Raw genomic sequence first — 8,690 nt, 5'->3', positions numbered from 1 at the left:
GAGAAGCCAGCCCAACTACTGTAAATAGATTAGGATGGCATTGATTACCAAGGCAAATATCAGGCTATGACACGATCCAGTGATTTTTGCCTAAGAGTTTGCATGTCAAGTGTGAAGATTAAGAAGAGAATTGTCTTTACCAAACATTTGTTATTATACCATTAATAAAGAGAATTGAAATATTTGTTCAGATGTTCCTTGGGATTCAAAGTGAGTTTCTCTATACAGATGACTGGCAGACGAGATGACTTGGAGGGTTATTTAAAACCCAGAGAATGTTACGTGGTACCCAGTGCCCGATGTCCTCGAGTATTGTACAGGAACTCCGAATGCTCAGCATGGCTCACATCACAGGAGCTTGTTACTGTGAGATTCCTTACACAGTATCACATATCAACAACCCTTTCCTTCCCCTGCCAAGTCTAAGAGGTAACGGTTAAAGCTATGGGGTATAAGCAGCAAGTTTACCCCTGTGCAGAGAGCCAGAGTTAAGCCTGTATTTAAGCCTCCCTGAAGTCCTTTTGGTATCTCCCAAAGAAAAGGTCGCTATCAATTTCATGGTTCTATGCTTAAATTCTCATCCTAATTTCACCAGAATGTTTCAGAATGTTGGGGAGAGTAACACTGAATGTTTGGGTCCAGATCCATCTCTCAGTTCAGACTATCTTCTTAAGTATATATATCTGTGTATATTAATACTTACATATGGGATATATTTATAATTTGCAACTAACAGAGGAATCATAAATAAAACAAGTTAAAATGGAATCAAGTAAAAGCAAGATGGGTAGAACTGGAAGAAGAGTAAAGAAAAAACAGACCAAGTAAAAAAGCAAGTGGCACAGAGGTAGCTTGAGTATAACAAAAAGAGAGAAAGTGCGTAGGGATAGAAAAAACCACCCATGGACAGTGCTTAGCATTTGAGAGTTCTACTTAACAGGTTTCTATAAACACATTTCACAGTGTTTCCCTCACAGCTGATCTGCCTTGAAGGAGAAGAACAGATGAAGATATTTTCCTCCTTTATATCAAGTTATTACCAGTCTAACTAAAGTGATTCTGAAGAACTTGAAAAAAAAGTCATAAAAAAATTGCCTATGTGTATATACATATATAAATACATGCAAGCATCTCATGCCAACAACATAACGACCATGGACCTACAACTTATCTGGAGAATTACATGCTGAAAACACTGTGTAATGTATAATCCTACATCAATAAATCCACTTCAGTGTTCTGTTCCTGAAATTACTGCAAGGAGGGCAGTGCATTCCCCAAAAACTTATCCAGCTCATCCTGCCCCAAATCCTTAGGTTGAACCTAGTAAAATTTTCAAAATAACATTTGTGTCCTCCCTAATAATTGGCATGCACTTCTGAGGCAGTGCCTCATATGGCTAATAGGCTCTCTGGAGCCAGACAGGCAGGCACTCGTCCAAAGAGCTATGCCAATCAAAGATTTTCACAATAAATTAAGATAGTGATTCTGTTGCTGTGATGGGCTAGGGATATAAGAGAGGTAAGGATCGTAGGGAGAATATTCTGTTAGGCAAACCTTCGGGCATGCAATTAGAAGACTCAGTAAAAGGTCACCTGCCTGAATCCACACAGACCGGAAAATATCAAGATAAGATGATCGAGCATGCAAAAAACTCTTTCGTAATGTGAAGCTTTACAGCAGGGCTTTAATGTGAAGCTGCCCTACATGTAAAGAGGAAAATTAGTCTACCTAGGATGTGTCCCATCTTCATTAGAATAAAGCTACAAACTACTATATGTAAATGGTTTGCAAGTTAGAAAATTAAACAATTTGCATACAGCGATACACATGCAAAGTCTCATGTATCTGATGAGGTATTCAGGTACAGAAGCAGAAACCAAAACTACTGCAGGAGCTTACAACCAAGAAAGTTTTGTTCCCATCTGATTTCTTCCAGCACAAACCCGGCTTTCTTGCTTGGCACATAAGTGTTTTCACTGCATTATACGGCAGCAAACTCTGCGGTATTTCTGGAGGTTCATCCATTTCTGAATGGAAATATGTAGATATATTGCGTAACAACTCTCTCTGAAATATCAATAAATGCTATTTTTATATCAGTCTGAACAAAAGCATCATTAAAATCACATTTGGGAAGATCTTTGCCAGTAAGCCTGCTCTTCTACAAGCTATCAGCTTAGGTAGTCAGATCAGCAGACAGTCAACATTTCTTTTAGCCTAGCTGCATTATACTGGAATCAGACTCATGGGAATGTGTCACATCCTTCCCTTCTAATGGAAAATTACCAGCATGGAAAACAAAGAAAATAACTTAATCTGACAGCCATTACACAGAACAATCCCAGAAAGGACAAACAAAAAGAAAGCATCAATACAACTATGATTGGGAAATTAGGTTATTCATCAACCACCACACTGTAGCACGAGCATCAGTCAGGCATCGCAAACACCACCTCAGAGATGAAAATCAACTCGGGCAAAATAAGAAGTTGCACAAAATTAATTGACTGACTTGCAAACATCCAGAACTGAAGAGAGCAACAGTCATTAATGCACCTCTACCTTGTTGACACACAGGGCCTTAAATAGATTACTTTTATTTAGTCTTTAACCTGATCAGAATGTGCAAGTATATGAAATGTTAGCTAGAACAAATGATTCTGCTTTACAGAGCAGGTTTTTGTCTAGTTTTTTGTTTGGTTGGTTTTGGGTTTTTTTGGGGGGGAGGGTAGTTTGTTTGGGTTGGGGTTTTTTTTTTAGTTGGTTTTGTGTGTGCGTGGTGTACGAAGAGCAGAATACCAGTACGGTTCCTTGATTTTTAGGGCTAATCTGCATTGCTGCAGGCCCCAAATGAGCTCAGACATGACCAGGTAAATATAACCTCTAAAACCCAAGGGATTAGTCTACAACAGGGATGCCAGAGCATTAACTGTAGCTTCCCATCTCATATAGCTGGTATATAAATGAATTATTTTCCTAGCACGTTATTTGACATTGCAACACTACATGACGCTGGCCTTTACACGCAAATTTAAAAAATAGTATCATATTATATCTTCCAGCCTTTAGCATTCATTTTTTTTTTCCTAATGGTGTGACTATTTACTAAGGGTTTCATCTACTAGGATGTTGCAATTTTGGAATAGGAATTAGTATTATTTTTTGGCAAGGTTCACGTACTTGCGTTTCACTTGCATTGTTCCTGCCTCAGCAATGTTCTAGGTATAATGTATTTCCACAACAGGTTTTGCTTACTGTGCTTTCATATTCCCTGTTTCAGTCCATAGATTTTCATTCCGTATTTCCTTCCATGGCATATACTGTCATGACGTCAGATGCAATGGGATGTAATTTATGTTGCTAATGCCATCAGTCTAATAGCGGTGGTGCTATGCATTGCATACACACAAAAACCCCAAACCCCCGAACAACCAAGATATGGCTGTTTCATCTTTATTATCAATCCTATCCTCTTTCTGTAGTCAAAACAGTTGGTCCCTCTTGCTTGTTTAAATATGTCTTTGAAAATAAGTTGTCTGTTTAAAAACATCTTGGCTCTGCTGAGTGGAATGTTTTCCTGCAGAGTAAATCACATCACCTACAGCACCAAGAAACAGAGCTGCTTGTTTTCCAAGCCAAAGTAAATTTCCTGGATAGCTGTACTTTCTGGCAACTGGATGTTAATGATCAAGAACCACCCTCTGAGGACTGCGCTTGGCAGACCATTACTGAAAGGACACGAGAACCAACATAAACGTAGTCTGGCCAAATTTTGTGGCTTAAGTCCACTGGAAGAGAAAGTGTGTCACATTGTATAGTTCCTCTCTACAATATGCACAATAAATATACAATATAAATTTGCCAAAATTTCAACAGACCTTTACAGTCACTTTTTTTTCCATCAGAGCTACACCAGAAGCGAAAAGCTTTAATACCCTTCTCGTGAAACAACTGCGATGCTATTGTCAGACCATAGCTGGAAACAACAAATCCTCTGTACTAGACAAAGCCCACGTTTCCTGATTCACCATGAAACTTTCTCCTTTCCATTACGTGGCTATCAAAAGACCTGTTAGATTGGATAGGCGCCATACTGCAATGAACATATATATATATTCTTGTCTGTTAACACTGTTGTAAAGTTTGCTCAGAACTGTAGTGAAACTACATGGTAGAGTTTTGAAGCCGATATCAGAATACAACATAAATGTCTATATATGAGAAGAGTTGCTGGGGATGTTTAGAGATGTTGAGAAGGTTTAACATAAAATGGATTTTTCACTAGGAAAATGTTAATTCATTTTAAACAAAGTATTTTATAATAGTGTACTAATATTTTAAAACTTCTTTTGAAACCTAAAATGAATGGAAGCTTATCTGGCTGTCAGAGGGCAAACTGAGCATAGATTTCCATTCACACTTGTACCTACAGCCTGGGACCAGAGGGTTTACGGGTTTTTGCCTCTGTGGTAAGGAGCCTTAAAGATCCTAGTCCAAGAGTCACTGTCTGTTTTCATACACAGTCCTTTTCAGAATCCCCCATTAGACAAACAATGTTAATGATCAATAATGCGAGAGTTAAATTTCCATTTCCTGCACGTAGAAAGTTTAGTGACCTAGCAAAACTTGCAATAAAATTATAAAGTGGAGTCAACTACTATACGCAGAGATGTTTGGAGCACCCCGAACACTGACTGTATCGAATTGCGCTAGGCACCACAGCCACTCACTAGGCACACAAGAGAGAGGAGTACTATTGTCTGCAAATGTTTCCCGGTAAGCAGAAGCAGGACACTTGCTGTGCAAGAATCTCATCACTGACGCTCAAGAAACAGATAGCAGTGCTTTCATACTGTTTGCACTACTTGCTCAACTCCACATACATGGTTTGATCAACATAAGCTATAACCACACATTATACGCCAGAAGTCACCGGTAACATAAGTTTAATTTCATGTGCATTTACTATGGAACTTAAAAGCATTTCAGCAACTCCTGTCTACAATTCGCAGTCGCAGTTCACTACACAGTCGCCACATTGTCTTGCACAGTTTCACAGATGCCTTAAGGTTTGTGTGATAATTCACACTTAATTATAATTTGGAGCCAATTTTTTGAGGGTTATTTCTAATCAACACTTCCAGTGCATCATGGGTTGCAAAAGAATTTCTGAGTCACTATCAGTATCGTGTCCTTACTTGTCACATATTGTAAAGACACTGTTGCACTACCTGCTTTGCTGACTTGACCTGACTTATTCAAGCACCTTTTGCCTCGGTCCCATCTGTTCCGACAAGAAAGGAGTGATCCTTTCTAATGGCTAAGCCAAGAATTAAGATCTGGTGATAGCTCAAAGTTTCACGCTGCAAGAATACACCCTCTTTTATGACTTAAGAAAGTGTTTACGAGATTTTTATCCCACAGCAGATAGGAACTGGCCTGTACATAATGTTTCTCTTGCTATGTATTTTGAAGACAAGTAACTGCACCACTGCACTTTACTCAAACAGAAGGAGGTACCTACAGCTGTCTTTCACCCTTTTTCACATCTGTACCTGGAAGATATACGGCAATACAATTTTACAGTATTATGGCAGAACTCAGTGAAGTCTTTATGCTAACAATGAATCCTATGTCTACATTACCATATCTTTGTGTTATACCTTTGTTGTAACAAATAGCTGCGATAGGTAAGCATAAAACTGAGGAGTGTTTTGGCTCCCTACATTTTAGATGTATTGTGTGCAGCAAGATAATAAGAACACAACAACTTTTTTCTTTCACTATTGATTCTTGATTATACCAGAAACATGGTATCAGTTGGTTCAAAACTGAGTACAGGTTAGGCCAAAAATATTTCTAGAATCAACAACTTTAAAGCTCTTAGTTTAATCTTAGTAATGATGCGCTATTTTCCTGGGTCAAAAAAAAAAAGACAGGATTTCAAATCCCTTCCTATTTAAAGAAGCTCAAGCTCATATTTTCCTCTCCAAATGCCCAAAAAAGCAGGTCACACCATACCATAGGACAAGTCTTTCATGATTTATCTGTTAAGAGATTGCATTTATGTATTTGCATACTCACTGATCATCAGAAAACACCTTTTTCTTGATATTTTTAATGAAATTGAAAGACACCTCTGGTACTCTACAACATGGTGATGATGAGAAGGGAAGGTAGTGTTATTCTGGGAGGGAGAGAGAGATTTTCAACCACCCATTAGTCAGAGGAAGTATTTGATCCAGGCAAGACAGCAAGGTGTGACACCATCTGTTCATCACTGTGGTTGTCAATGATAATGAAATTTAGCTGTTCATAAACATTTATTCTGTTTTGTTAGAAAAAAACCTAATTTTTTTTTGTATTTAAGAAGTCAAAGTAAAATATTGCTCATTTCATTGGGCTGCATTTATTTTTGTTTTGTTCAGTGACCAGAACAAATCAATTATTTGTGCAGACATAATGATGTTCAGCCTGTTGAAACCAGGCTGTCATATGGATACAATAAAGCAACTATTGCCAACCTTGTCATGAACGCACACAAGTCATTTCACAAATTCTTTGATGGCTTGTCCTGACTTCCCGATAAACTCACCATGCGTAAGCACTGTTGTATTCAGCTGCTTTTAATTCACTGCCTTCACATTCATATTCTCCATGACTTATCATGCACGTAGTTCCTTACTTTCTGGTTCTGGGTCATTGCTATCCCTCTATCCTATAGCACTTGTTGCTTTTACAATAGGTGGCAGAAGCTGCCTCTCCCCTGACTGCCGTCCTTGTCCTTATTTCACATCCCGCTTCTCAACTGTGCACGCATTGTTGCTTGGAAGCCACCCTTCTGGTTTGTGTCTTTTGCTGCGGAGATCGCAATAGCCTTGCATCTTATTTACTACTTCTTTGTATCAAACACATACATAAATCACTTTACTCAAAAAATCCAAACAGTTGACAGGACAGAAGCTCTCCTCCATCTAGCCCTACCGCAGACTAATCTGCCTCCAGAGCAGATACGTGGTTCCATTGGCACAGTACCACCTGTTTATCTGACTATAATACAGCAATCATCTTTTATACTTATAGAATCATAGATCACTTCTTGGCGATCGTTCCATTTGACTTAAGCTTCCGGCAAAAATCAGCAACACAGAGGTGGGATGCAGCCAATTAGTTTCCAAATGTGAACTAGGCTGGAGAGGAATCTGGGGAAATGCTCGAGCCTTATTTTTATCAAAGCAAAAACAAGAGAGACGGATTTACCACAGAAAGCAAGTACCGAAACCGAACCCGATTCCTAAATCTCCTTGTGAGTTTTTACCACTAGATGGTGCTTTCAAAAACATCCAACAACAAAAGTCAAAATATCAGCCAAGGTCAACATGCTGGTATGAAGAGAAACAAGTACAACAAATCAAGCTAGAAGCATATCCCGCACACCATTAAACTAACAATCCTAAGTTTCTGTTATGACTAGGCCACATTGTCGTTCTGCGACAGAGAAAGGAAGCCTTGAGACGCACTGTCATCACAACAGGGACGTGACCACCAACAACGTATTAATAAATATTCCTAGCTCTTAATTGCTTCCAACAAACAATACTGGGGCATGGAGAGAGGAAAATGAACTAGCACAGCCTCTGGGCAAGCAGATGTCAATTTGAGCCCATAGATGTATTACACTGAAAGCGACCTAAAGCCATCTCAGTTACCACCTGTCATATTCCCTCCAAGTATAACACTGGATCACTGGGCTCAGTGGCCTGGGAAAAGAGGAAAAAGTTGGTGTTTGTCCTTGCAAACAGACACAGATTAAGAGAGCTTTGCTGGTTATTTCCATCATTTAGAAGCTCAAACAGTATGAAAAGCTTGGCAGTTGCCTTTTAAATGGTGTTGCATTTTGTTTTAAAAAACCAAACCTAACATTGCTGTACAGACATACAACTCATCTGGTTGGAAGCTGCAAGTTGTATTGTTTTGCCTCGTGCTTTAATCAGGTAATGAATAGAACATGGCACAGAAAAAAATATATACATTTTAATTTCAGCCTTTGCACTGTCTTATTGTTTGTTTAAGCCTGTCCAACTGAGACTCCTTGCACTATACGCCCCTGGTTGCATTCCATCCGAAACAAAGGCATATTTCAGGGAAGTACCTCTCACAAAGAGGTATTGATGAACCAGAAATCAGAGTCTGGACAAATGACCATTTTTCTATAAACACAGCTCTATTGTTTCAGCTTTTCTTTTTCCAGGGAATAAATATTTCATTATTCAAAGCAGTGGCTGAAAAGCAAATGACTCCTCCCCCTTCTACCAATCATCTTCCCCCACTGCTCTAGAGAAATGCAACTCAATGATTTCCACAACTCCTCTCTTGCAATATTTGTATTAATGTTTTTTTTTTTACTCTTATCTTGTCCACAAATAAATTACTGTGGAGTTAAAAAAAAATTAGTTTCCTGCTCTTTGGTGACTTAGACCCATGAAAGCCAAAGCCTGTTAAGATGTATACAGTGATTTCTGTGATCATTTGCCCACCACACAGTAGTTCCAGTTTGCTCTTTGTACTTGCATCATCTATACTTAAATTTGGTCATGCCCTGCTAGTACCAATGCTTTCATTTTCACTAATCCCACCTCTCCTTTTTTGGTTTTTATTCCATCCCTCAAACTGCCTCCTCTGCAATA

The sequence above is a fragment of the Mycteria americana genome, chromosome 4, assembly GCF_035582795.1.
Source record: "Mycteria americana isolate JAX WOST 10 ecotype Jacksonville Zoo and Gardens chromosome 4, USCA_MyAme_1.0, whole genome shotgun sequence".
Taxonomy (NCBI): Eukaryota; Metazoa; Chordata; class Aves; order Ciconiiformes; family Ciconiidae; genus Mycteria; species Mycteria americana.
The sequence above is the reverse complement of the archived record's forward strand: the minus strand, read 5'-3'. Positions refer to the sequence as shown.